Here is a 24347-nt window from a genome sequence, read left to right as displayed (position 1 = left end):
CACTTCCAAGAATTTAGAAATCTCATCCTTAACGATGGATTCTAGAATTTCACTTACAACCGAGTTTAGGCTAATCTACAATTTTCCATCTTTTGTTTTGATCCTTTCTTGAACAAGTGGGTTACAACAGCGATTTTCCAATCATCTGGGACTTTCCCTGACTCCAGTAAATTTTGAAAGATTACAACCAACGCCTCCACTATTTCTTCAGCCACCTCCCACAGAACTCTAGGATGTAGCCCATCGAAGCCTGGAGATTTACCCATTTTTAGACCTTTTAGCTTTTCTAGCACTTTCTCTTTTGTAATGGCTACCAGACTCAACTCTGCCCCTTCACTCTCCTTAATGTTTGGGATATTACTCATGTCTTCCATCTTGAAGACTGACACAAAAGTTCTTCAGCTATTTCCTTATCTCCCATCACTAGCCTTCCTGCATCAATTTGGAGTGGCCCAAATTCTATTTTTGCCTCTCGTTTGTTTCTTATGTATTGAAAGAAACTTTTATTACCAATTTATCTTCATATTTGATCCTCTCCTTCCTTATTTCTCTCTTTGTTATCCTCTGTTTGTTTTTGTGGTCTTCCCAATCTTCTCAATTCCCACTGTTCTTGGCCACTTTATTGGCTCTCTCTTTTTCTGTGATACATTTCCTGACTTCCTTTGTCAGCCAACACCGGATAATCTTTTTTTTCTTTGGGAAGAACCTCTGTACGGTGTCTTCAATTACACCCAGAAACTCCTGTCATTGTTGCTCTACTGTCTTCCTTACTAGGCTCTGCTTCCAGTCGATTTTCGTCAGTTCCTCTCTCGTACCCTCGTAATTACCTTTATTTAACTATAACACCACCACATCTGATGTTGCCTTCTCACTTTCAAACTGCAGACTGAACTCTATCATATTATGGCTGCTGCTTCCCAAGTGTTCCCTAACTTTAAGCTCTTTTATAAAGTCTGGCTCATTACATAGCACTAAGTCCAGAACAGCCTGCTCCCTTGTGGCACCATCAGAAGCTGTTCCAAAAAGCCATCCTGCAAGCATTGCGTGAATTCCCTTTCTTTGGATCCACCAGCAACGTTACTCACACAGTCTATTTGCATATTGAAGTCCTCCATGCTCATCGTGACCGTGTCTTTCTGACATCTATTTCCTGGTACATCTGGTGGCCCTGGTCCTAGGAGGTCTGCACATAAGTCCTATTGTGATTTTTTTTTGCCTTCGAGGTTCCTCAACTCCACCCATCTGACCCTCTGTCATTTAGTGCCATAGATTAACTTCATTCTTAACTAACTAGGCAACCTGCCCCCTCTGCCCACCTCCCTGTCTTTTCGATGTTGTAAATCCTTGGATGTTTAACTGCCAATCCTGAAACTCCTGCAACCACGCTTCTGTGATGCTTACCACATCATAATCATTCACAATGATTTGTGCCATTAATTCATCTGCTTTGCTCTGAATACTACACGCATTCAGGTAAAGCACCTTAGATGCTCATTTTCTTAAACTCATGATTTCCATCACCTCTAGTCGTATGTCCTAAGTTATCCTTCCTTTTTATTTCATTCCTAGATTGCTTTGAACTGAAACCCTGCACACATGCTAACCTGCTGCTTATCTTTCTCCCTGATTCCATACTCTCTGTTGCTCTCCCTTTCCCTTCCCACCGACTCACAAGTTTAAAGTCCGAGTGACCACCCGATTTATCCTTTTCTCCAGAACACTGGTTCCAGATCAGTTCAGGTGGAGACCGTCCCATCGGCACAGATCTCCCCAGTTCCAAACCTGATGCCAATGTCCCACGAAATGGAATCCCTCCTTCCCACACCAATCTCTTAGCCACGTGTTTACTTCCCTAATTCTCTGTTCCCTATGCCAATTGGCACATGGCTCGGGGTGTAATCCAGAGATTATGACCCTCGAGGACCTGTTCTTCGATTTTGTTCCTACTGCTTGATAATCCCCAAACAGATCCTCCTTCCTAGCCTTGCCTATGTTGTATGTGCCAACGTGGACCACAACAACTGGGTCCTCTCCCGCCCGCTCCAATACCCTTTCGAGCCGGTCAGAGATGTCCTACATCCTGGCACCGGGCGGGCAACACACCATGCGGAATTCCCGATCCGGCTCACAAAGGATACTATCTGTCCCCTAATTAGAGAAGCCCCTACAACAACAACTTGTCTGTTTGCTCCCCTGTTGAATGGCCTTCTGCACCGTGGTCAGCTGGCTCATCCTCCCCACAGCCCTTTCCCTCATCCATACAGGGAGCAAGAATCTTATATCTGTTGGACAAGCTCAAGGGCTGAGGCTCCTCCACTCCTGAACTCAGAATCCCCCTACCTGCCTCACTTACAGTCACACCCTGCTGTTCCTGGTTGTGGTGGGAGGGCGTTCACCTGCTCGAACTGAAGGAAGGGATTCACTTGCGTGTTCCACTTGCTGAGTTACCAGCGAGTTCACAAATGACCACGTCAGCTTATTTTTTGTTAATCACAATTCAGACTGAACCACGTTCATTGGACTCTCTTGCTGGTATTAATGAAGTTCAGCCCAATTTTACTGCCTTATATGCAGATGACGGTCAAATGAAATGTTTTGCTCTATTTAGATACTGAACACAAGTTCAGTACCTTTGAAGGGCTCTCTCCCCCCTCCCTTCCTCCTCCACTGCATCTCCACCAAAGAGCACTATGTCAGGAGCTCATGCAGTTCCTTTAAAACTAAAATGCACACCCAGCAAATCAGCTCCCTCTTCTGCTTCCCTTTCCCTCACTGGGCCAAACTCTCTAAAATTCCTTGTCGGAGCCCTAAGCTTGGACCATTCTTCAGTGTTTCTCTGATCTCCCTCGATGGCCTCTCAGAGCTCACCTTATCCACGAGCCTCATATCTGTGAGATCAAAACCACTCGCTGAATTCCTCAGCAGTCACTACCCCATGCTGTAAATGGCCAAGTTTCCAGGAACAGTCACTCTCTCCTTTAAACTGCCATCACCAGTCTTTAAACAAAATCTGTTCAACTCTTCTTTGCAAACTACTGTCTCATCTCCAACCTTTCCTTGAGAAATGTTTCGCCTGTAAAATCTATGCAGCTCCTTCCCAGAACTCCGCATCTGAATGCATCCAAGCAGTTTTCAGTCCCTGCCGCTGTAGCCGGTTATCAAAAGCACAAATTACATCCTCGGGGACAACGATTCAGCCAAAGGCTGGCCACAGTATCACGTCTACGACAAACAGACATGTGCGACTCAAAATATTAGCAGTTTCCCTTTCCACACATGCTGGGTTTCTGCACCATTCTCTATGCTTCTTTCAGATTTCCAGCAGCCACAGTATGTTGCTTTCAGTCATTCCAACATCTCTCCAGTGTCATCCAACCAAGTGGGCTGCTCTCTCCTGCTCCCATTCTTCTCTGTCTGATCATAACACTGGCAATGCCTTCCCTTCCCCCTCAGTTTCCTCTGGTGTCCCTTCTCTTTGGTAATCGAACACAGGATGGCCACAGGACAGATGTCAGAGGTAGTTTCTTTACTCCGAGAGTAGGAGGGGCATGGAACTCACTGCCTGCAACAGGAGTAGACTTGCCAACTTTACAGGCACTTAAATGGTCATTGGATAAACATCTGGATGAAAATGAAATAGTGTAGGATAGATGGGTTTCACAGGGCAGCCCAACAGCGAGGGCCGAAGAGCCTGTACTGAGCGGTTATGTTTTATGTTCTAACACAGAACTGCACAGCACAGGAATGGGCTCTTCAGCCCACGATGTGGTGCTGAACATGATGCCTAATTAAACTAATCCCTTCTGCCTGTATTGTCCATATCCCTCCATTTCTTGCATATTTATTCACAACTCTCTGCGTAAAGAACCTACCTCTGCGGTCTCCTTTATACCTTCCTCCTAATATCTTCAAACTGTGACCTCTCGTACCAGTCGATCCTGCCCTGGGGGAAATGTCTCTGCCTATTGACTCTACCCATGCCTCTCATTATCTTGTATACCTCGATCAGGTCTCCTTTCTCCCTCCTTCTCTCCAGAGAGAAAAGTCTGAGCTTATTCAACCTTTCTTCATAATGCAAGCCCTCCAGTCCAGGCAGCATCCTGGTAAACCTCCTTTGCACCCTCTCCAAAGCCTCCAAATCTTTCCTATAGTAGGGCAAGCAGAACTGGACACAATATTCCAAGTGTGGTCTCACCAGGGACTTGTAGAGCTGCAGCAAAACCTCACGGCTCTTAAACTCAATCCCCCTGTTAATGAAAGCTAAAACACCATATGCTTTCTTCACAACCCTATCCACTTGGGTGGCCACTTTCAGGGATCTATGTACTTGCACACCCAGATCCCTCTGTTCCTCCACACTGCCAAGAATCCTGTCTTTAATCCTATATTGAGCATTTGAGTTCGACCTTCCAAAATGCATCACTTCGCATTTCTCCAGGTCGAACTCCATCTGCCATTTCTCAGCCCAGCTCTGCATTGACTCGGACGTTGCTGGGAATGGAGGGTTTAAGTTATAGGGAGAGGCTGGGACTATTGTTCACTGGAGTGTAGCAGGTTAAGAGGTGGCCTTGTAGAGGCTTCTAAAGTCATGAGGGGTATGGACAAGGCAAATGGCAGATATCTTCTCCATCAGATGGAGAATTTCAAGACTTGGAGGCAAATCTTCAAGATGAAAGGAGGAAGATTTTAAAAAGACAGCGATTTTCTTTTTTACACAGAGTGGTTCGTGTGGGGAATGAACTGAGAGGAAGTGGCGGATGCGGGTGCAGTTACAACGTTTAAAAGACGTTTAGAGAGGTACATGAATAAGAAAGGTTTGGAGGGATACCGCCAAAGCAGGCAGGTGGGACTAGTTTAGTTTGGGATTATATTCGGCATGGACTGGCTGGACCGTAGGGTCTGTATCTGTGCGATATGACTCTTAAATGCCCCAATCGTATCTGCCTCCACCAACACTCAGGCAGCGCATTCCAGACTCCTATTACTGTGTAAAAAGTCTTGCCCCTCACACCTCCTTTGAACTTCCCCCTCTCACCTTAAATGGATGCCCCTTAGTATTAGGCATGTTACCCACCCACTCTCAGTAATGAGGGGTTTGGAAACAGTGTCAGCTCTTACATGTTTACTGACAGCTCCCAGCCTGACCTCAGCGACCCTGGAAGTATCATAACTTTAAGATCACCATTGAGCTAAAGTAAAGGAAAAGGCCCTTTGGCCCATCGTATCTGTGCTGGTCATGAAAGAAAACCTAACTGTTCTCATAATATCATGACAGAAATTCAGAACAGATTATTCTAGTTTCTGTGAAACATTATTTCTCCTTTCATTTCCTCAGATCTATAAATACCCTGTCCCAAACACATGTCCACATCTTCCCTCTTGCTCACTGTTCCATTTTCAGGTCTTCTACAAGATTCATTCAGCGCAGTAAAGGCCCATTGCACTGACACAACTACCACGAAATGTGCGCTGATCCCAATTTCCTGCACTTGTCCCATACCTCTGAATGTTATGATATTTGAAGTACTCATCCAATTTTTTTTTAAGTGCATTTCAGGTTCCCACCATCCGCCGAGTGAAAAAGTATTTTCCCAAACCCCCTGGGAATCTCCTGCTCCTTACGGTATCGTGACTTTTCCCTCAACCGAGGGAACAGCTGCTCTCTATTCACCCTCACCATCTTGTATCCCTCAATTGCCCCTCAGAATCCACACACCATCGTACATTCGAAGAATTCTAACCCAATTTGTTAGACGTGGCCTCCCTCTGACAAAGCCCAACTAAGTCACGCCTTGCCAAGTGGGCCTGAGTTCGCTCCTTCTGAATTTTCTCCAATAAATTTCCCACAACTGACAGGAGACTCACCGGTCCATCTCTACCACCCCTTTTAAACAGTGCAACCACATTTACCATCCTCCAGGCCTCTGGCACTTCCCCTGTGGCTAAAGAGGAATGAAAAATTCGTATCAGAGCCCCTGCAATTTCTTGCCTGGTCTCTCCAGCAGCTTGGGATGTAATTATTCTGGGGACTTGGCTGTTTTTATGACCAACACAGCCTCCAATTTCTCCTGATTTCCTATGTCAAACTGCGCAAGTTCCTCACAATACCTTTTCCTGAATTCCTGATCTACGTTGTCCTATTCTAAAGTGAAGACTGAAGAGAAGTTTTCATTCAACACCCTTCCAATATTCTGCGGCTTCACACAATTCTGAGGTGGCCCCTTCCATCCCTAACAGGCTCTACTCATTCCCTGTTTAACCTCTTCCCTTTAATAGGATTCTCCCTAATCCTGTTCGCAAGTCTTTTCTCACGGCCCTTTTTTGCTCTTGAGTTATAGAGATGTACAGCATGGAAACTGACCCATCACTCCAACTCATCCGTGATGACCAGATATCCCAACCTAATCTGGTCCAATTTGCCAGCACTTGGCCCATATCCCTCTTAACCCTTCCTTTTCATCTACTCATTTTAAAATGTTGTAAATGTCCCAGCCTACACCACATACTCATATACGTACCACCCTCTGTGTGGAAAAGTTGCCCCTGAGGTCTCTTTTATATCTTTCCCCTCTCACCCTAAACCTATGCCCTCTAGTTCTGGACTCCCCCCAACGCCAGGGAAAAGACTTTGTCTATTTACCCTACCCATGCCCCTTATGCTATTACAAACCTCTATGAGGTCACCCCTCAGCCTCAAACATTGCAGGGAAAACAGACCAAACAGACCGGCAACATCTCTGTAAATATTTTCTAAACCCTTTCAAGTTTCACAACATCTTTCTGATCGGATGGAGACTAGAATTGCACGCAATATTCCAACAGTGGCTTAATGGCTTAACCAATGTCCTGTACAGCCGCAACATGACCTCCCAACTCCTGTACTCAATACTCTGACCAATAAAGGAAAGCATACCAAACACCGCCTTCACTATCCTATCTACCTGCAACTCCACTTTCAAGGAGCTATGAACCCGCACTCCAAGGTCTCTCTGTTCAGTAACACCGCCATTCAGTGTATTCTAGTTGCTTTCTTCAGTTCTTTTCTGCACTTCTTGTGTTCCTTTAGGTCCGCAACTGAATAGACTTAAGAAAAGCATTACTCTTCTTCTTTATCCAGGCCTGAATTATCCTAGACCCCCAGGGTTCTCTGAACCTATTGCTACTGCATTTCCCTCTAAAAGGTAGACGTTGGAGCTGCATTCTCCCCAGTTCCTTTTTAAATGCCCCCCCTGTTGCTCGGCTACACACTTACCCGCAAGGAGCTGTTCCCAGTCTACTGTGGGATATACTTTGAATTAAATCTGTGTTTCGACTAGTCCAAAGCCAGCTTTTGCAGGCCAGCGTTTTCTCCGGCCAAAACATTATTGAACCACAGTATGATGCGATTGCTATCACTAAAACACGCTCCCCCACTGCAACATCGAACACGAGTCCAGGTTCTTTCCTCAGAACCACAGCCAGCAATATACCATCCCTTACTGGGGCTTCTACATATCGATACAAAAAACGTCCCCAGATGCATTTTGAGAAATCCACCCTCATTACACCTTTAACACAAAGGCTATTCAAAGTCATGTTGAGAAAGTTGAAATCCCCGAATATAATGACCTGACTATTACTCTCACACACTTGTGAGCTGCCTACATATTTGCACCTCTATTTCTCTTTGACACTTTGGGGGCATATAATACACTCCCACTAAACTAGCTGCTCCCTTATCATTTCTAAGTTATAGTCAGAGATGTACAGCACGGAAACAGACCCGTCGGTCCAACTCGTCCGTGCCAACCAGATAGTCCCATTTGCCAACACTAGGCCCATACCCATCTAAGCCCTTCTTATTCACATACCCATCCAGATGCCTTTTCAATGCTGTAATTGTACCAGCCTCCACCACTTCCTCTGGCAGCTCATTCCATACTCGTGTCCTAAACCTATGCCCTCTAGTTCTGGACTCACCTAATCCAGGGAAAAAGACCTTGTCTATTTATCCTACCTGTGCCCATCATGATTTTATAAAATCTCTATAAGGTCAGCCTCTGATGCTCCAGGGAAAACAGCCCCAGCCTGTTCAGCCTCTCCAGCCTCTCCCTGTAGCTCAACCCTCCAGCCCTGGCAACATCCTTGTACATCTTTTCTGAACCCTTTCAAGTTTCACAACATCTTTCCGACAGGAGGGAGACCAGAATTGCACGCAACATTCCAACAGTGGCCTAACCAATGTCCCGTATGTCCTCCCCACAAAGCCTTGTTTGATGACCTTTCCAAGATATCGTCTCTCCTCACTGTAGTAATTGACTCCTTAATTAATAGTGCATACCACCATCCTATTTACAAACTCCTCTGTTTCCCCTAAAGATTCTTTACTGCAGAATGTTGCATTGCCAGTCCAGCCCTTCCCTCAAAAATATGTTGTGATGGCAACAATATTACACGTCCATGTGTCAATTCATGGCATTAACTCATCAGTCTTACCTCATCCACTCTCAGAGACACAGTTCACTGCATAGGTATATCTTGTAAATGCAAAATATTGCAGATATTGGACAGGAGGTTAGCTAACTGGGTGAAGGAAGCCATTTTGAGACTGAAATTTAACTGAAGAGAAATCCTGCAATTAACCAAATGCATAAATTCGTTAGTTGCTGCTCGGTGGCTCAGTGGTTAGCACTGCTGCCTCACAACGCCAGAGACCTGGGTTCAATTCCCGCCTCAGACAACTGTCATGTGGAGTTTGCACATTCTCCCCGTGTCTGCGTGGGTTTCCTCCAGGTGCTCCGGTTTCCTCCCACAGTCCAAAAATGTGCAGGTTAGGGTGGATTGGCCATGCTAAATTGTCCCGTAGTGCCCAGGGATGTGCAGGTTAGGGTGGATTGGCCATGCTAAATTGCCCATAGTGTTAGGTAGTGGGGGAATGGGTCTGGGTGGGTTGCTGTTCGGTGGGTCGGTGTGGACTTGTTAGGCCGAAGGGCCTGTTTCCACACTAACTAATCTAATCAAATCAGAAAGAGGTGATTACATAAGCAGTGAGCATCAATTAATTACAACAGAACAATTAATGATTAATCAGCACTTATATTAAAAAGGTTGAACTTCAAACTCTGCTAGCCTGTTTTAAATTCCATCCTGTGGTTTCTGTCAGAAAGAATGTGAGATCAGATTAGATTAGATTCCCTTCAGTGTGGAAACAGGCCATTCGGCCCAACAAGTCCACACCGACCCTCCGAACAGCAACCCACCCAGACCCATCTCCCTTTGACTAATGCACCTAACACTGGGCAATAACCTGCACATCTTTGTGACTGTGGGAGGAAACCGGAGCACTCGGAGGAAACCCACACAGACACAGGGAGAATGTGCAAACTCCACACAGACAGTCGCACAGAGGCTGGAATCAAACCCGGGTCCCTGGCGCTGTGAGGCAGCAGCGCTAACCATTAAGCCACCGTGCCGCCCTGAATGGTTAGCATGACCTTTGCTAAACTTATTTGGAGCTGAAAGGTTATATAACAAACAGAAGGTTTGTGTAGGATCAGAGAGGAGGGATGTACTGCACCGTCCCAGTGTCTCCCGAGTTAAGACATTCACTAAAATAACTAAAACTGATTTGAATCCATTTAGTCATGAAACTGAGCAAACACAGAGTTATAATCGGCCCATTTCAGCTGCAGAAATCACGGAGAGATTAAGTTCTTGGGGAGGCAGACAGCCTGCTGGGGGCAGCATGGTCGCTCAGTGATTAGCACCGCTGCGTCACAGAACCAGGAACCCAGGCCCGACTTTACACAAAAGGGCTCCCAAGGGTGACGTCTGCACGCGTTTGCTCCCATTTTCTACCACAGTTCTGAGATGTGCAAGCGAGGTGGATTAGCCATGGGAATACAGGGATAGGGTAGGCGGTGAGGCTGATTGGGACGCGCTTCAGGGAAATAGTATGGACTCGATGGGCCGAATGGCCTGCTCCCCCGCTGTAGAAATTCTATGATTTTGGGCGGCACGGTGGCTCAGGGGTTAGCACTGCTGCCTCACAGCAACAGGGACCCGGGTTCGGTTCCAGCCTTGGGGCGACTGTCTGTGTGCAGTTTGCATGTTCTCCTCGTGTCTGCGTGGGTTTCCTCTGGGTGCTCCAGTTTCCTCCCACAGTCCAAAGATGTGCAGATTAGGGAGAATAGGCCGTGCTAAATTGCCCAGGACGTTCAGGGATGTGTAGGTTAGGTGCATTGATCAGGGGCAAATATTGGACAATGGGGGAGGGGAATGGGTCTGGGTAGATTACTCTTTGGAGAGTCTTGCTAGACCAAAGAAAGTACACGAGACTCCAAGGCAAGATATTCAACTGAATGGGGAAGTGTGAGGCTAAACATGGACTTCGAAAAGATGTTTCAGTGTCACGCAAAAACTCGGGAATAAAGTTAGGGCTCCTGGAACAAAGGAGATAGCAGCAATGTGTGCAAGACGTGAAACAGAAAGAAAAACAACCAACTGTGGTGCTAAGATTCGAAACAAAACCAGAAATTGGTGGAAAAACTGAGCAGATCAAGCAGCACCTGTGGAGCCCAAGTAGGGTTCATGTTTCAGGTGAGCCTTTCTCAGAATTTTGGGTTTTGAGCTCTTCAGATTGTGCATGGATAGAATGTGAGTGGGTTTTGACCTACGTCGAAGGAAGAATGTGCTTCCCTTGGAGACCGCCTCGATGAAGTTCACAAGAATGATCTCGGGGATGAAGGGCTTCTCATCTGAGGAGTGTTCGAGGACTCTGGGTTTGTACTCTAAGTTGAGGAGGATTGTTGATCTGAAGGCAATCCAAGATGGAGGACGGGAAACATTTCTGGCTCTAACAGACTGCTTTTTTTTTGTGCGCGAGAGAGAGAGAGAGCGAGCGCGCGAGAGAGAGAGCGAGCGCGCGAGAGAGAGAGAGAGAGCGAGCGCGCGAGAGAGAGAGAGAGAGAGAACGAACGAACGCGAAAGAGAGAGAGAGAGAGAGCGAGCGCGCGAAAGAGAGAGAGAGAGAGCGAGCGCGCGAAAGAGAGAGAGAGAGAGCGAGCGCGCGAGAGAGAGAGAGAGAGCGAGCGCGCGAGAGAGAGAGAGAGCGAGCGCGCGAGAGAGAGAGAGAGCGAGCGCGCGAGAGAGAGAGCGAGCGCGCGAGAGAGAGAGAGAGAAAGCGCGCGAGAGAGAAAGCGCGCGAGAGAGAGAGAAAGCGCGCGAGAGAGAGAGAAAGCGCGCGAGAGAGAGAGAAAGCGCGCGAGAGAGAGAGAAAGCGCGCGAGAGAGAGAGAAAGCGCGCGAGAGAGAGAGAAAGCGCGCGAGAGAGAGAGAAAGCGCGCGAGAGAGAGAGAAAGCGCGCGAGAGAGAGAGAAAGCGCGCGAGAGAGAGAGAAAGCGCGCGAGAGAGAGAGAAAGCGCGCGAGAGAGAGAGAGAAAGCGCGCGAGAGAGAGAGAAAGCGCGCGAGAGAGAGAGAAAGCGCGCGAGAGAGAGAGAAAGCGCGCGAGAGAGAGAGAAAGCGCGCGAGAGAGAGAGAAAGCGCGCGAGAGAGAGAGAAAGCGCGCGAGAGAGAAAGCGCGCGAGAGAGAGAGAAAGCGCGCGAGAGAGAGAGACAGCGCGCGAGAGAGAGAGAAAGCGCGCGAGAGAGAAAGCGCGCGAGAGAGACAGCGCGCGAGAGAGAGAGAAAGCGCGCGAGAGAGAGAGAAAGCGCGCGAGAGAGAGAGAAAGCGCGCGAGAGAGAGAGAAAGCGCGCGAGAGAGAGAGAAAGCGCGCGAGAGAGAGAGAAAGCGCGCGAGAGAGAGAGAAAGCGCGCGAGAGAGAGAGAAAGCGCGCGAGAGAGAGAGAAAGCGCGCGAGAGAGAGAGAAAGCGCGCGAGAGAGAGAAAGCGCGCGAGAGAGAGAGAAAGCGCGCGAGAGAGAGAGAAAGCGCGCGAGAAAGAGAGAAAGCGCGCGAGAGAGAGAGAAAGCGCGCGAGAGAGAGAGAAAGCGCGCGAGAGAGAGAAAGCGCGCGAGAGAGAGAAAGCGCGCGAGAGAGAGAGAAAGCGCGCGAGAGAGAAAGCGCGCGAGAGAGAGAGAAAGCGCGCGAGAGAGAGAGAAAGCGCGCGAGAGAGAGAAAGCGCGCGAGAGAGAGAGAAAGCGCGCGAGAGAGAGAGAAAGCGCGCGAGAGAGAGAGAAAGCGCGCGAGAGAGAGAGAGAAAGCGCGCGCGAGAGAGAGAAAGCGCGCGCGAGAGAGAGAGAAAGCGCGCGTGAGAGAGAGAAAGCGCGCGTGAGAGAGAAAGCGCGCGTGAGAGAGAGAGAAAGCGCGCGCGAGAGAGAGAGAAAGCGCGCGCGAGAGAAAGCGCGCGCGAGAGAGAGAGACAGCGCGCGCGAGAGAGAGAGAAAGCGCGCGCGAGAGAGAGAGAAAGCGCGCGTGAGAGAGAGAGAAAGCGCGCGTGAGAGAGAGAGAAAGCGCGCGTGAGAGAGAGAGAGAGAGAGAGAGGGAGAGAGAGAGAAAGCGCGAGAGAGCGAAAATAGGAGGATAGAACAGATGAATGCATGGCTGAGGAGATGGTGTATGGGAGAAGAATTCACATTTTTGGATCACGGGATTCTCTTCGGAGGTAGAAGGGACCTGTACAAGAAGGACAGATTGCACCTACATTGAAAGGGCACTAGTACACTCACAGGGAGATTTCCCAGAGCTGCTTGGCAGAATGAAAACGACTAACGTAGTGGGGTGCAACCCAGGGAGACAATGAGGAAAGAAATCAATCTGAAACTGGTACAAGTGAAAAAAAAGAAGCGAGTCAAACAGACAGGGCAGGCAGAGACAAAGAGAACAAGGTAGGACTGAGAAATTAAACTGCATTTACTTCATTGCACAGGACCTAACAGGGAAGGCAGATGAACTCAGGGCATGGTTAGGAACAGGGGACTGGGATATCATAGCCATTACAGAAACGTGGCTCAGGGATGGGCAGGACTGGCAGCTTAATGTTCCAGGATACAATGCTACAGGAAGGATAGAAAGGGAGGCAAAGGGGGATGGGGAGTGGTGGTTTTGATAAAGGATACCATGACAGCTGTACCGAGGAAGGACATTCCTGGAAATACATGCAGGGAAGATATTTGGGTGGAATTGAGAAATACAAAAGGGATGATCACCTTATTGGGATTGTATTATAGACCCCCTGATAGTCAGAGGGAAATTGAGAAAGAAACTTTTGTGGTGATCTCAGTTATTTGTACGAATAATAGGGTGGTTATGATGGGGGATTTCACTTTCCAAACATAGATTGGGACGGCCATAGTGTTAAGGGTTTAGATGGAGAGGAATTTGTTCAGTGCGTACAAGAAAATTTTCATATTCAGTATGTAGATGTACCTACTGGAGAAGGTGCAAAACTTGACCTACGCTTGGGAAATAAGGCAGGGCAGGTGACTGAGGTGTCAGTGAGGGAGCACGTTGGGGCCAGCGACCATAATCCCATTAGATTTAAAATATAGTGATGGAAAAGGATAGACCAGATCTAAGAGTTGAAGTTCTAAATTGGAGGAAGGCCAATTTTGATGGTATTAGGCAAGAACTTTCAAAAGCTGATTGGGGGCAAATGTGCGCAGGTAAAGGGACAGTTGGAAAATGGGAAGCCTTCCGAAATGAGATACTGAGAGTCCGGAGACAGTATATTCCTGTCAGGGTGAAAGGGAAGGCTGGTAGGTATAGGGAATGTTGGATCACTCAAGAAATTGAGGGTTTGATTAAGAAAAAGAAGGAAACATATCTCTCAGGTATAGACAGGATAGATCAAGTGGATCCTTGGAACAATATTAAGGCAGTAGGAGTATACGTAAGAGGGAAACCAGGAGGGCAAAAAGGGGACATGAGATAGCTTTGGCAAATAGAGTTAAGGAGAATCCAAAGGGGTTTTACAATTATATTAAGGACAAAAGGGTAACTAGGGAGAGAATAGGGCCCCTCAAAGATCAGCAAGGCGGCCTTTGTGTGGAGCCGCAGAAAATGGGGAAGATACTAAATGAGTATTTTGCATCAGTATTTACTGTGGAAAAGGATATGGAAGGTATAGACTGTAGGGAAACTGATGGTGACATCTTGCAAAATGTCCAGATTACAGAGGAGGAAGTGCTGGATGTCTTGAAATGGTTAAAAGTGGATAAGTCCCCAGGACCAGATCAGGTCTACCCTGTGGGAAGCTAGAGAAGTGATTGCTGGGCCTCTTGTTGAGATATTTGTATCATCGATAGTCACAGGTGAGGTGCCGGATAACCGGAGGTTGGTAAACGTGGTGCCACTGTTTAAGAAGGGCGGTAAAGACAAGCCAGGGAACGATAGACTGGTGAGCCTGACCTCGGTGGTGGGCAAGTTGTTGGAGGGAATCTTGAGGGACAGGCTGGACATGTACCTGGAAAGGCAAGGACTGATTCGGGAGAGTCAACATGGTCTTGTGCGTGGGAAATCAAGTCTCACAAACTTGATTGAGTTCTTTGAAGAAGTAACAAAAAGGATTGATGAGGGTGGAGCAGTAGATGTGATCTATATGGACTTCAGAAAGGTGTTCAACAAGGTTGCCCATGGGAGACTGATTAGCAAGGTTAGATCTCAATGAATACAGGGAGAACTAGCCATTTGGATACAGAACTGGCTCAAAGGTAGAAGACAGAGGGTGGAGGTGGAGGGTTGTTATTCAGACTGGAGGCCTGTGACCAGTGGAGTGCCACAAGGATCAGTGCTAGATCCTTTACTTTTTGTCATTTACATAAATGATTTGGATGCGAGCATAAGAGGTACAGTTAGTAAGTTTGCAGATGACACCAAAATTGGAGATGTAGTGGACAGTGAGGTGGGTGATCTCAGATTACAACAGGATCTGGACCAGATGGGCCAATGGGCTGGGAAGTGGCAGATGGAGTTTAATTCAGATAAATGCGAGGTGCTGTCTTTTGGGAAAGCAAATCTTAGCAGAATTTATACACTTAATGGTAGGGTCCTGGGGAGTGTTGCTGAACAAAGAGACCTTGGAGTGCAGGCTCATAGCTCCTTGAAAGTGGAGTCGCAGGTAAATAGGATAGTGAAGGCGGCGTTTGGTGTGCTTTCCTTTATTGGTCAGAGTATTGAGTACAGGAGTTGGGAGGTCATGTTGCGGCTGTACAGGACATTGATTAGATTAGATTAGACTTACAGTGTGGAAACAGGCCCTTCGGCCCAACAAGTCCACACCGACCCGCCGAAGCGAAACCCACCCATACCCCTACATTACCCCTTACCTAACACTACGGGCAATTTAGCATGGCCAATTCACCTGACCCGCACATCTTTGTGACTGTGGGAGGAAACCGGAGCACCCGGAGGAAACCCACGCAGACACGGGGAGAACGTGCAAACTCCACACAGTCAGTCGCCTGAGTCGGGAATTGAACCCGGGTCTTCAGGCGCTATGAGGCAGCAGTGCTAACCACTGTGCCACCGTGCCGCCCTGTTGGTTGGGCCACTGTTGGAATATTGCATACAATTCTGGTCTCATTCCTATTGGAAAGATGTTGTGAAACTTGAAAGGGTTCAGAAAAGATTTACAAGGATGTGGCCAGGGTTGGAGGATCTGAGCCATAGGGAGAGGCTGAATAGGCTGGGGCTGTTTTCCCTGGAGAGTCGGAAGCTGAGGGGTGACCTTATAGAGATTTACAAAATTATGAGGGGCATGGATAGGATAAATAGACAAAGTCTTTTCCCTGGGGTCGGGGAGTCCTGAACTAGAGGGCATAGGTTTAGGGTGAGAGGGGAAAGATATAAAAGAGACCTAACTTTTTCACACAGAGGGTGGTACGTGTATGGAATGAGCTGCCAGAGGATGTGGTGGAGGCTGGTACAATTACAACATTTAAGAGGCAGTTGGATGGGTATATGAATAGGAAGGGTTTGGAGGGATAGGGGCTGGATGTTGGCAGGTGGGACTAGATTGGGTTAGGATATCTGGTCAGCATGGACGGGTTGGACCGAAGAGTCTGTTTCCGTGCTGTACATCTCTATGACCCTAGGTGTACCCTAGAACTCTGTGGGAAGTTAGAGAAGTGATTGCTGGGCCTCTTGCTGAGATATTTGTATCATTGATAGTTACAGGTGAGGTGCTGGAAGGGTGGAGGTTGGCTAATGTGATGCCACTGTTTAAGAAGGGTGGTAAGGACAAGCCTGGGCCAGTGAGCCTGACATCAGTGGTGGGCAAGTTGTTGGAGCGAATCCTGAGAGATAGGACATACATGTATTTGGAAAGTCAAGGACTGATTCGGGATAGTCAACATGGCTTTGTGCCAGAGAAATCATGTCTCACAAACTCAATTGAGTTTTTTAAAGAAGTAACAAAGAGAATTGTTGAAGGCAGAGCGGTAGATGTGATCTCTATGGACTTCAGTCAGGCATTTGATAAGGCTCCCTATGGGAGACTGGTTAGCAAGGTTAAATCTCATGGAATACAAGGAGAACTAGGCATGTGGATACAGAACTGGCTCAAAAGTAGAAGACAGAGGGTGGTGGTGGAGGGTTGTTTTTCATACTGGAGGCCTGTGACCTGTGGAGTGCCACAAGGATCGGTGCTGGGTCCACTACTGCGTCATTTCTTTAAATTATTTGAACAGAAGAGGTATTGTTTGTAAGTTTGCTGATGACACCAAAATTGGTGGTGTAGTGGATAGCGAAGGAAGTTACCTATTACAACAGGATCTTGATCAAATGGGCCAGCGGGCTCAGGAGTAGCAGATGGTGTTTAATTTAGATAAGTGTGAGGTGCTGCATTTTGGGAAAGCAAATCTTAGCAGGACTTATACACTTAATGGTAAGGTGCTAGGGAGGGTTGCTGGACAAAGAGACTTTGGAGTGCAGGTTCGTAGCTCTTTGAACGTAGTCGCAGGTAGATAGGATAGTGAAGAAGGTGTTTAGTATGGTCCTTATTGGTCAAACATTCCTTTGTTGATCAGAGTGCTGAGTTTAGGAGGTGGGAGGTCGTGTTGCGGCTGTACAGGACATTGGTTCGGCCGCTGTTGGAATATTGCATGCAATTCTTATCTCCTTCCTATCGGAAGGATATTGTGAAACTTGAAAGGGTTCAGAAAAGATTTACAAGGATGTGGCCCAGGGTTGGAGAGTTTGAACTATAAGGAGAGATGGTTTTGCTGGGGCTATTTCCCCTGCAGCGTCAAAGGCTGAGGAGTGACCTTCGAGGGGTTTATAAAATGATGAGGGGCATGGATAGGATAAATAGACAAAGCCTTTTCCCTGGGGTGGGGGAACTATAGGGCAGAGGTTTTAGGGTGAGAGAGGAAAGATATAAAAGAGACCTAACTTTTTCACGCAGAGGGTGGTATGTGCAGGGAACGAGCTGGCAGAGAAAGTGGTGGAGGCTGGTGCAATTGCAATATTTAAAAGGCATCAAGACGGGTACATGAAGGGATTTAGAGGGATATGGGACATGTGCTGGCAGGTGGGACTAGAATAGGTTGGGATATCTGGTCGGCATGGACAAGTTGGACTGATGGGTCTGTTTCCACGCTGTATGTCTCTGACTCTATGACAGAGGATCTCATTGAAACTTACAAAATATTGATAGGTCTGGAGACAGTGGTGTCTCTGGACTTGTCAGTATTTTGTAAGTTTCAATGAGATGACGTTTCCACACAGAGACGTAACCAGGACATTGAGCACAGCTTGAGATCGGAATCAAGATTAGAGTGGTGCCGGAAAAGGGACAGCAGGTCAGGCAGCATCCAAGGAGCAGGAAAATCGACGTTTTGGGCAAAAGCCCTTCATCAGGAATCCTGATGAAGGGCTTTTGGCCGAAACGTCGAACCTCCTGCTCCTCGGATGCTGCCTGACCTGCTGGGCCTTTCCAGCACCACTCTAATCTTGACTCTGATCTCCAGCATCTGCAGTCCTCACTTTCGCCACAGCCTGAGATTGGGTGACCCTTCAAAACTGAAACAATAAGCACTTCCTTCAGCCAGAGAATGGTGAATCCATGCAAATTTGGGGCGGCAGGGTAACACAGTTGTCAGCACTGCTGCCTCACAGCGCCAGGGACCCGGGTTCAATTCCAGCCTCGGACAACTGTCTGTGTGGAGTTTGCACATTCTCCCCGTGTCTGTGTGGGTTTCCTCCGGGTGCTCCGGTTTCCTCCCACAGTCCAAAAATGTGCAGGTTAGATTAATTGGCCATGCTAAATTGCCCCGTAGCATTAGGTGAAGGGGGTCAATGTAGGGGAATGGGTCTGGGTGGGTTGCTCTTTGGAGGGTCAGTGTGGACCTGTTGGGCTGAAGGGCCTGTTTCCACACTGTAAGTAATCTAATCTAATCTAAACTCATTGCTCTCAAAGATTCTGGAGTCCATGACATTGAATGCATTTAAGACAGAGATAGGTAGGTTCTTCACTAGTAAGGCAATCAAAGGTTGCAGAGAGAAGGCAGGAGGATGAGGTTGAGAAAGATATCAGCCATGATCAAATGCTGGAGCAGACTCGATGAGCTGAATGGCCTAACTTTGTACCTGCACCTTATGGCCTTATGATTTATTAATCGGCGCAGAGTACAAGACTATGAAGGTTATGATGAACTTATGGGGGAAATGAATTCGACCGGAATAACGCATTTAGTTTGAAATGTCACACTAAAGGAAGAATGTGAATGCACCAGACAGAGTGCAGAAAGGGTTTACAACAACTCTTCCAGTACGAAAATCTTCGGTTGAGGGCAAATTAGAGTACTTGGCCATGTTTTCCCGGGAAAACAGACTAAGAGGACGTTTGTTACAATTTTTTTTGAAATCAAGTCTGTAGAGTAGATAGGGGGAAACGGTTCTTGTTGCGAAAAGTGTTTTCCAAAAGGGCGAACATAGAGCCAGCAAAGGTTTTCACATACAGCACAATTGGGAAAAGGAGCGAGTCAAACAGTCAGGGCAAGCAGGAACAAAGTACAGAACAAGGGAGGACTGATACATTTACTTCAATGCAAGAGGTCAACCGAGAAGGCAGATGAACTCAGGGCATGGTTAGGAACATGGTATTGGGATACCATAGCAACTACAGAGACGTGGCTCAGAGATGGACAGAACTGGCAGCTTAATGTTCCAGGATACAAATGCTACAGGAAGGACAGAAAGGGAGGCAAGAAAGGAGGGGGAGTAGCGTTTTTGGCAAGGGATAACATTGTGGATGTACTGAGGGAGGATATTCCTGGAATACATCCAGGGAAGTTATTTGGGTGGAACTGAGAAAGAAGAAAGGGATGATCACCTTTTTGGGATTGTGTTATAACCCTCCCTAATAGCCAGCGGGAAATTGAAAAACAAATTTGTAAGGGAATTTCAGCTTTCTGTCAGAATAATAGGATGGTTATGGTTGGAGATTTTAACTTTCCAAACATAGACTGGGACTGCCATAGTGTTAAGAGTTTAGACGGAGAAGAATTTATTAAGTGAGTATATGGAGGTACCTACTAGAAAAGTTGCAAAACGAGACCTACTCTTGGGAAATAAGGCATGACAGGTGACTGAGGTACCAGTGGGGAAGCACTCTGGGGCCAGCCACCATAAACCTATTCGTTTTAAAATCGTGATGGGAAAAGGACAGGTATGATCTAAAGGTTGAAGTTCTAAATTGGAGAAAGGCCAATTTTGATGGTATTAGGCAAGAAATGTCATAAGTTGACTGGGGGCAGATGTTCACAGGTAAAGGGATGGCTGGAAAATGGGAAGCCTTCAGAAATGAGATAACAAGAATCCAAACACAGTATATTCTTGTCAGGATGAAAGGCGAGGCTGGTAGATGTAGGGAATGCTGGATAACTAGAGAAATTGAGGTTGTGGTGAAGAAAAAAAACGAAGCAAACGTCAGGTATAGACAGCAGAGATTGAGTCAATTCTTGATAGAGGATAAAGGCAGTTGGAGCATATTTTAAGAAGGAAATCAGGAGAGCAAAAAGAGGACATGAAATAACCTTGGCAAATAGGGTTAAGGAAAATCCAAAGGGATTTTATAAATATATTAAGGACAAACAGTTAACTAGGGAGAGAATAGGGCCCCTCAAAGATCAGCTCAGCGGCCTATGTGTGGAACCACAGAAGATGGGGGAAGATACTAAACGAGTATATTGCATCAGTATTTACTGTGGAGGAGGACACGGAAGACATACAATGTGGGGAAATTGATGCTGACATCTTCAAAAATGTGCATATTACAGAGGTGGTGATGCTGCATGTCTAAAAATGTATAAAATTCCCCAGGACCTAATCAGGTGTACCAAAGAACTCTGAGAAGCTAGGAAACTGATTGCTCAACCTCTTGCTGAGATATTTGTATCATCAATAGTCACAGCTGAGGTGCCAGAAGACTGGAGGTTGGCTAACGTAGTGCCACTATTTAAATAAGGCAGTAAGGAAAAGCCAGAGAACTAGAAATCAGTGAATCTGACATCGGTGGCGGCCAAGTTATTGGAGGAAATCCTGAGGGGCAGGATTTATATGTACTTGGAAAGTCAAGGACTGATGAGGGATAGTCAACATGGCTTTGTGCGTGAGAAACCATGGTTCATGGACTTGATGGAGTTCTTTCAAGAAGTAACAAAGACAATTGATGAGGGCAGAGCGGTGGATGTGGTCTATATCGACTTCAGTAAGGCATTCGACAAGGTCCTCATAATAGACTGGTTAGCGAGGTTAGATGTCATGGAATACAGAAATACAGAACTGGCTCAAAGGTTGAAGACAGAGGGTGGCGGTGAAGGGTTGCTTTTCAGACTGGAGGCCTGTGACCAGTGGAGTGCCACAAGGATCGGCGCTGGGTCCACTGTTTTTGTTATTTATATAAATGATTGGGATTTGAGCATAAGAGGTACAGTTAGTTAAGTTTGCAGATGTCACCAAAATTAGAGGAGAGCGAAGGTTACATCAGATTACGAGTACTTGGTCAGATGGGCCAATGGGCTGAGGAGTGACAGATGGAGTTTAATTTACATAAATGGGAGGTGCTGCATTTTGGAAAGGCAAATCAGGGCAGGACTTATACACTTAATGGGAAGGTCACAAGGAGTGTTGCTGAACAAAGAGACCTTGGAGTGCAGTCTCACTCTCTTGAAAGCAGAGTCACAGGTAGATAGGACAGTGAACAAGGTGCTTGGTATGATGAAGGAGCAGCGCTCTGAAAGCTAGTGCTTCCCAATAAACCCACTAGACCTGGTGTTGTGTGATGATTAACTTCCCACTGTTCCCTACACCCCATGGCACATGCTGAGCTGCACCGCGCTGGCTCACGGGAAGCGTCAAGGACTGAGCATGCGCACTGGCTCCCAGCGGCCGCCAAACCAGCCTGACCTCCCTGCCCCCACCAAGATGGCTCCCAACAGCCCCGCCGCCGAGAACCGACCATCGCTCCACTCCGGTCCAAACGTCGCCTCGCCGACTCAAAGCATCCCCAACGCGCTTATAACACCTTCCGATCCGCCCCTCCCGCCTCTACTCGCGCTTCTCCGCCAACCTGAGCGTGAAATCAGCCGCCGTCAACTTCCGCCCGTCCGACCGTCTCTCTCCCTCTCGCACGGTGGAGCTCCCCGTCGGCACTGCGCATGCCCGGCGGCGGTCCCGGGTGATTGACGGGGATCCCGGACCAATCGGGAAGAGAGGCGGGGGGGGCGGGCCGGGCGCGTGCGGTTGGGCCGCTCCAGCCAATCGGAGTGAATCGGGGCGGGGCTACCTCGCCGGCTGAAACCCCGCCTCCTTTCGTCCAGCTGACTTGTCTCAAACTGCAGAGGTTCGCCTCCCTTTCTCAATCGGTAAAAGCAATGACTGCAGATGCTGGAAGAGCACAGCAGTTCAGGCAGCATCCGAGGGAGCAGTAAAATCGACGTTTCGGGCAAAAGCCCTTCATCAGGAATAAAGGCAGAGAGCCTGAAGGGTGGAGAGATAAGCTTGAGCTGGGTGGGGATAGGGAGAAAGTAGCATAGAGTACAAGAGGTGAGTGGGGGAGGGGATGAAGGTGATAGATCAGGGAGGACAGGGTGGAGTGGATGGGTGCAAAAGAAGACAGGCAGGTCGGACAAGTCATGGGGACAGTGCTGAGCTGGAAGTTTGGATCTAGGGCGAGGTGGGGGAAGGGGATGCTGCCTGACCTGCTGTGCTCTTCCAGCACCACTAATCCAGAATCTGGTTTCCAGCATCTGCAGGCATTGTTTTTACCTAGTTGGTTTTAACCCTACTGCGAATCCTCTTGCAAGGCTGCCTGCCTGGAAGAAGTTTTCCTCCTCTCTCTACAAGAATCTCAGGGAGTTCCCTCTCCCACTGCAACTCTATGCTACTTTCTCCCCACCCCCACCCGCCTCTAGCTTCTCTCTCCACCCTTCAGGCTCTCTGCCTGTATTCCTGATGAAGGGCTTTTGCCCGAAACGTCGATTTTACTGCTCCTCAGATGCTGCCTGAACTGCTGTGCTCTTCCAGCACCACTAATCCAGAATCCCTTCCTAAATAAACAGCTGCACTTGCAAATTTCGGATCCTCTGGGATTTTCCACAATCTGAGGGGTTTTGTTTTTGGACAATTGCAACCGTTGCATCGTCTATCTCTGCAGAATACAAAAGTGCGAGCCATCAGGGCAGGGACCGATCTAACTTTAGCCCCATTAGTTTACCTCATACTAATTTTCTAGCCCCCCACTCTCTTCTATTGCAAACCATGGCTTGGAGGGGCCGGTGTTGGACTGGGGTGGACAAAGTTAAAAATCACACCACACCAGGTTATAGTCCGACAAGTTTATTTGGAAGCACTAGCTTTTGGAGTGCTGCTCCTTCATCAGGTGGTAATGGAGTATAAAAGAAATAGAATTTATAGCAAAAGTTTACAGTGTGAGGCAACTGAAATGATATATGTAAATCCCAGAACTTTTTTAAAAGCTACATTCTCAAGTGAACTTTAACAACAGGTGCCATGTTGGCCCATATAATGCACTGAAGGTGTGAGGTTAAAATCTGACTGTGCCCTGGTGCTCAGGCTGATTCTATTTTTTTAAAAAAAGGATTCACACAATCTAATGTGGATTCATGCAGTTTTTGAGCAAAATCAAAGTAATTCTGCAAGTACAAATTCATCCCACAGACTTATATGTGTGTGTGTGTGTGTGTGTCTGTGAGAAAGTGTGTACGTGTGTGAGTGTAAACGGGTACACGTCTGTGAGACTGTGTGGGTGTGAGTGTGGGGGCGTGTGTATGTGTGAGTGTACGAGACAGAGCTTGTGTACGAGGAAGGGTCTGCATGAGTATACGGGTCTGCAGGAGTGTGTGTGTGTGTGTGTGGGGGGGAGATTGCAGAAACGTCTGGTTGTGCTGCAGGATAGTACGTATATATGGAGTAATTAGGAAGGAAATTTGGAGTATTGGCCTTTTTTGCAAGACCATATATAAAAGTAGGCCAATACATTTATTTGAGAGCACGAGTTTTTGGAGCGCTGCTCCTTCAACAGGTAGTTCATCAGAAGCAGCACTCCGAAGGCTAGTGCTTCTAAATAAACCTGTTGGATTATAACCTTGTGTGGTGTGATTTTGAACTTTGCACACCCCAGTCCAACACCAGCACCTCCAGATTATAAAAGTAGGGCCATCTTGCTATCATGGTACTGGGTATTAATAGCCTTGACGGAGTGTATAGTTTTGTTCTGTGTCGTTCAGGAGGGAAAGGTTCACTTTACAGATATTTGGAATGAAGCATTTTCTTGGAAGAAAAAAGACTGAATATTTACCTTTAAAATCTGATTGAAGATTTGTAGCTCGGGTTATCCGTTGTTGTGGTTCTGCTCGCCGAGCTGGAAGTTAACTTCCAGCTCGGCGAGCAGAACCACAACAATGAATATTTACCCGTAGAATCACAGAGATGTACAGCACAGAAGCAGACCCTTCGGTCCAGCCCGACCATGCCGACCAGATATTCCAACCCAATCTAGTCCCACCTGCCAACACCGGCCCCATATCCCTCCAAACCCTTCCTATTCATATACCCATCCAAATGCCTCTTAGATGTTGCAATTGGACCAGCCTCCACCACATCCTCTGGCAGCTCATTCCATACCCGTACCACACTCTGCGTGAAAAAGTTGTCCCTTAGGTCTCTTTTGTATCTTTCCCCTCTCACCTTTCCCTAGGCCCTCTAGGTCTGGACTCCCTGACCCCAGGGAAAAGACTTTGTCCATTTATCCTATCCATGTCCCTCACACTTGTGTGAACATCTGTAAGGTCACCCCTCAGCATCCGATGCCCCAGGGAAAACAGCCCCAGCCTGTTCCACCTCTCCCTGTAGATCAGATCCTCCAACTCTGGCCACACACTTCTTTTCTGAACCCTTTCAAGTTTCACA

The 24347-nt window shown here is 47.5% G+C and overlaps 1 protein-coding gene across 2 annotated transcripts in view; it reads right to left on the bottom strand.

Moving 5' to 3' along the window:
- The window catches only part of LOC132828611 (oocyte zinc finger protein XlCOF20-like), a 28584-nt gene extending 7019 nt beyond the window's left edge, over window positions 1–21565 (bottom strand). The window contains exon 1 of one of the 2 annotated variants that reach the window (XM_060845662.1): window positions 21487–21565. The gene's annotated coding sequence lies outside the window, so the exon portion shown is untranslated. Of the gene's footprint in view, window positions 1–8475; window positions 8581–21486 lie in introns of those variants that run through there. The other variant, XM_060845665.1, reaches the window with a different exon arrangement.
- Between the last annotated feature and the right edge of the window lie 2782 nt (window positions 21566–24347).

Source organism: Hemiscyllium ocellatum, chromosome 27 (assembly GCF_020745735.1).
Source record: "Hemiscyllium ocellatum isolate sHemOce1 chromosome 27, sHemOce1.pat.X.cur, whole genome shotgun sequence".
Lineage (NCBI taxonomy): Eukaryota > Metazoa > Chordata > Chondrichthyes > Orectolobiformes > Hemiscylliidae > Hemiscyllium > Hemiscyllium ocellatum.
The sequence above is the reverse complement of the archived record's forward strand: the minus strand, read 5'-3'. Positions and strand labels throughout refer to the sequence as shown.